The 5,792-nt window shown below is 41.5% G+C and overlaps 1 non-coding gene across 1 annotated transcript; it reads left to right on the top strand.

Moving 5' to 3' along the window:
• The first annotated feature begins 1,113 nt into the window (after positions 1–1,113).
• On the top strand, positions 1,114–1,222 carry LOC136484521 (small nucleolar RNA R71). The gene has a single exon (XR_010766043.1). It is a non-coding gene; the product is annotated as a small nucleolar RNA R71 (small nucleolar RNA).
• The last annotated feature ends 4,570 nt before the right edge of the window (positions 1,223–5,792 follow it).

The raw sequence follows: 5,792 nt of genomic DNA on the forward strand, positions 1-5,792 counted from the left end.
TTGCAGTATTAAGGAAAAGACGACCAAGGATTAAAGGTGTATCCTTGGCATTACCCATGTCTAAGATCATAAAATCTATAGGAACATAAGCACTCCTAACTTTAACTAATAAATCAGTGGATACTCCCTCGAGATAACGGGTAGATCGGTCGGCTAACTATAAGTAAATTGAAGTTGGTGCTAAGGTAGTGTAGAACAATTTATCATAAGTTGCCTTAGAAATTATGTTAATACTAGAGCCTAGATCACAAATGGCATTATGAAAAGTGTGGGGGCCTATGGAGCAAGTAATGACTGGGTTCCCAGGATCACCTTTCTTAATAGGAAATCCACAACCATTCTCAGAGAAGTCATACCTTGCCATAATAAAGTTGGTTGTCTCCACGGTTCCCTCAAGTTTGCCAGGAATTCTATCTTTTTCATAGGATGGGATAGCAGCAACAATTTGAGCTAATTGTGTTTCTATCGTCCTATTGAAACTAAGTTGATTCTTTTAGACAAGAAAATTCATCCAATTTTGCATTTATGTTTTCCAACATCTTGTCATGAGCATTCAACTTTTTATTTATACTCTCAGTCATTCTACCATTGCTATAAGCAAGATCCTTCAAGAAAGCATAACTATTATTATGTTGATTAATCAAATGAGAAGAAGATTAATAATTGTTACCTCCCTGGTTGTTGGAGCGCTAATTCTAGCGTTAATGTTGTGGACGGAACCCATTGTCGGTGTTGACGAAGTTGAGGTCCTCTTGAGTTTCAGGGCAGGAATTGCTCGAATGTCCTACATCTCCACAGACTTCGCAAGTCATGTGGGAATCCATGGCTTTGAGTGTCTCTTGGGCACTCACCTTCTCATAATGTAACACTCACTTCGCGAGTAGATCCATCTTAGCTGCAAGCATGTCAATTTCTTTAATTGAATGCATACCTCGTTTACGAGGTTGGAGTCGATCGTCGTTCCATTCTTGGTTGGAGACCATCTTCTCGATCAACGTCTTTGCATTTGCAACACTTAGCGAAAAGAATGCACCACCAACAGCAACATCTAAATGGCTCCTATCTAATGGCACTAATCCATGGTAGAAGTTCTAGATCAAAAGCCAGTCTTCCATGCCATGGCGTGGGCATGCAGAGACATACTCTTGCATTCATTCCCAAGCCTCGAGAATCGACTCATCTGCTAGTTGTTGAAAACTAGAGATTTTATTGTGCAGAGTATTAGTCTTCCCCATGGGGAAAAACTTAACTAGGAAAGCGTTGGAACACTTGTCCTAGGTATCTACAATGTTGCGGCTAGAGTAAAACCATCGCTTAGCCTTTCCTAACAAAGAGAAGGGGAAAAGGCGAAGACGTATAGCCTCTTGGCTCACTCCATTAATGGTGATTGTGCTACAAATCTCCAAGAAATGTTGGAGGTGAGAATTTGCATCCTCGTGGGCTTTCCCATGGAATGGACTAGCTTGAACCATTATAATTAACGCTGGCTTAAGCTCAAAGTTAGTGTCCCCATTGATAACATTAGGTCCGATGACTGCATTAGCAACCAAGGGTGTAGAAAAATCACGAATGGACTTATTGCCCATGACTATGTAGGGTAGTGATAGGATATAAGGAAAAAAAGGATAAACTACTTAGGATAACTAACAAGAACCTAGCTAACAAATTCAGCCTTATAAATCTAAGGCCAGTTGCCTTCCTCGACAACGACACTAGAAATGCTTGTTGATATTTCTTAATGACTATTGGAGGATTCTATAGGTGCATAGAACTATCGCGTAGCATTTCGCTTGGTGAGTCCGAGTATCAAATTTATAATTTATCCCATAGGAAGGCAGAAGGCTAGAATTTATAACTGGACTAGGATTTGCTAGAGGAAGGCTTGAGTTGATCCTAGGTAGGTGAACGATAGTGAATGATGAGTGTGAACTATCTAAACTAACTACTAAATACAAGCTAACTAGAGATAGCTTGGTGGGAGAGCGAGCGATATATCTTTCTAGTAACTAAGGGTAAACAAATAACTAGGAGAAATGTGGTAGTACTTCGAGGCACAGCCCGCCTACCAACTAGGAGAGTTAAAAAGACAAGGTCTGCCACGAGCCCTATGATTTAATAACTAAACCCATTGTGGTGGAACACAAAGGATGGACAAGGCTGTGACCACTTGCCACCTTCCACAATCTACCCGGAGGCCTAGCCATATCCATAGGTAATCTATAGCCTAAGCAACACGCTTAATCTATAAACTTACTACTTTGATCTGAGCTCCGATGAAATGAGATCAAAGTACCCTAACCAGATGGTGGAACCGGTACTAACGAAAGACTACTAATGATAAGATAACCTATGCTACTAATGCCAAACAACAAGCACCTAAGCTCACTAATGATGAACACTAATGACTAAGTACTTAAAGTAAGCAAGCAATACTAGAATAAAGTGCTGAAATAAATACTGAATAAAGTAATGAATAAATAAAAGAATTACAAAGGAGCTATACCAGACCTAGAAGACTCTTCCGGACTCTGAGAATCTCCGCTCTTGCTCTACTCCACTACTAGACTACTACTCTATAGCTAATGCTAAGCTAGAAAGCTAAGAGAAGCTTGGAGAGCTTGGAAATGAATGGGGCACTTCTCCACCAACCTCCACACCCACTATTTAATGTGTATAGTGAGGGGAGGGGTATTTGTAGGTAGCCATAGGTCGGTTGAGGTGACTTGGGTGCTAGGCGGCGCTAGGGGGGCGCCGACCGGCCCTCCATTCCACCGCCATACGATCCAACAGTGATGGTTGGCTAGCAATGGCGGTTACTTGGACATCACATGTCAAAATTTGGACGGGAAGTCGGTTGTGAAGGCTCCAAGTCTCTAACAATGGGCCCATGGATCCATGGCCTCTCCATGATGACCATTGATTGAGCTGACTTGGATCAACGCTTCCTATTGGTTCTAGAGGGACTCCCATGGATCGTTGACATGGCAAAGTGCCAAGTGGGCACTAGGTGGGGCCAGGCGGTGCCAGGGTGCGCCAGGCAACACTACCCTATGGGCTCTCAGCCTCTTATCACGTCCACTTGCTTCCTTGGTCCATGTTTGTCACCATTTTGGCCAAACTTTGCCATATTTCCTGCATACAAATAATTCTACAAGCACAAGTGGAACTAGGTGAATTATAAACATAATTCTTCACATGTGATGACGATTTACCTCACTTTACCATGCTTTTGGGTGGAATGTTGATGGTCAAAATGGGTGTTAGTGACCATCAACACTGCTCGTCCTATGTCCGAGGCTCATAGAAACTGGCAGAGATAATAGTTTTTTACCATCGGTGCTAAGATGGACGTTTGCGCTACAGTATGATCTAGCGGTGATCACATTATCACCATCGGATTACCATGTGAACTGGCAGTGAAGCCACCATTGTTTGAATGGACGCATTGGGTACACTGACAGGCGAGGCAAGAATTGATGTCTAATTGTAGATTCATCACATAACAGAGTTCATCCGATCAAGTCTCGCGTTGTATTTTTGGTGAGGAATTAAATTAAAAGCCAAGCAGAAGACAGTACACGTGACCACGTCCCTCTATTAATAGCCAAGCAGAGGAGCCATTGGTGATGTTATTGTAACACCACCGTAATGCATGTGCGCACCAAACAAATAATTCAATTTGCAAACAACACAAAGATGGCACACTAGTTTAGCTGAAATAATGACAATATCCATTATTACGGAAATTAACATGTCCATAGACAAGCAAACAACATTGGTCCATTTAAAATGCATGATAGAGAGATACATCAAATGCAGCTTTATTTACTGCCCTGCTAATGAATCCAAGAACAAGGGAACATAAGGAAGATAGTATGGTCTACAGATGAACTCTTTTTTAGTGGTACGTCTACAATACTGAAAGACATGGGCAGGGATGGCATGAAGTTTTTGGGGTCCATGTCATATGCGATGATTGTTCCATCCTCCCCAGCAAAGAAAATCAAATTCCATTCTGAGTGAATTGTGATCACTATGTCCTCATCAACAAAATATGGGTAACCAAATCTAATATTAATCCTTCCAAACAGGATCTACGTGCTGACTGTATACTTCAATGTCCAATTATTAGTTCCATAGTCTTCAAGGATCTAGATTGAAAGCTTGGAATCATTGGGACTAGCAACAGTACATACACACAAGTGACCCTGAGCTTGATGCATGGAGTGTTGAAGACCACTAGGCTTATCAATTTTCCTCCATGTGTTTCCCTCTATATCCACAACAAGTATCATAGAGTACTCTCTAGAGTGCCCCATAATGTGCATACAACCGTTGGTGAGTAGATCTCCACACTTGGTTAACTATAAAATGTCACATTAGTATGCTTGTCCCATTCAGATTCCTTATAAATCCATGATGAAGTTTGAGATGAGTAGATCTCCACACTTGGTTAACTATAAAATGTCACATTAGTATGCTTGTCCCATTCAGATTCCTTATAAATCCATGATGCAGTTTGAGATGAGTAGATCTCCACACCTACGCACACAACATCGACATCCACATATTCAATCACATCGAAGTGCGAGGAGGAGGCTATCGGATTGAATGCCAAGCCAGCCTCACCACCAGCATGGCCAACATCATGGGTGCTAGGCGGTAGAATTTTAAACTTCTAGGTCATTGGATTGCAGACGACACAGTGGTATCCATAACTCCAAGGCACCAGCATAGGATGAGGCCGTTGCAACAATCTGAGATAGTTACATTGTCAATGTTGAAGGGCAAGAATTCCAAGGAGCGGGGCATACACCAGGGACGACGCTGGTGAACTTTGGATTACCGTTCTCACTATCATAGAAGAAGTTAGCTACAGTCTAGGGAAGATTCTTATGGTTGTTGGGGTCCAAGATGAGGTTTCTCCAGGAGCGATAGACACATTTGCAGTAGAACAAGGAGCGAGCGAGGAGGTGGCGGAGGATCTAAAAAATGACATCTTCCATGAGACTGGCTAGTGTGTTCCTCTTGTTGGGGGCCTGAGCTTCATCAGTATTAAGATCACTGAAGGGGAAAATAATCCTTCGTGAGAGCTTCCTCAATATTGAGATCACTAAAGGAGAAAATAATCGAACAAAGATCCATCAGTGAAATCCACAACTGATACCAAAGTGCAACTTTAACAATCATTAACAATTTTCATGGTATGACCTCATCTAAATTTATAGTAGCACCACATGGATATATAAAACTCAAACTAGAGTAGTAGTTAATGGAGCTATAACCATTACAATTCTAGCTAAATCAAGTCTAACCATCACACTTATAATCAGTACACGAGCTCAGGGATTCTTCCATAGGAGAAAGACAAAGATTAAGAGGACTACAATTACAACAGTTTTGAAGGAGAAAGAGGGTGGAGTAGCTGTTAGGTTTTGAAGATAGAAGTCATCATCATGAGCTAAGGGTGGATTTGTGTTGGTTCTTGACTTGAAGGCAGCAATTCCTTCTTCATAGGAGTTATACTTTTTATAACAAGCACCACAAAACCTATGAACTTGTTCCTGGTAGTCAGGCTAGTTGTAGTAAACTCCTGGCTCATGGCCATTGAACACAACATACCATGGATGACTCATCTTAAATCTGCACAACCCAAACAGGCTGCCTCAGTTTTCATAAGTAGAATGTCAGTGAACAAGTGGTAGTGATCATCATTAGTATTAGTAGCAACATGTGCAACTTAAACATTAGTGGCCTCAGTCTTGTGAATGATGGACATAAAGCATTGCTTT

The sequence above is a fragment of the Miscanthus floridulus genome, chromosome 9, assembly GCF_019320115.1.
Source record: "Miscanthus floridulus cultivar M001 chromosome 9, ASM1932011v1, whole genome shotgun sequence".
NCBI lineage: Eukaryota > Viridiplantae > Streptophyta > Magnoliopsida > Poales > Poaceae > Miscanthus > Miscanthus floridulus.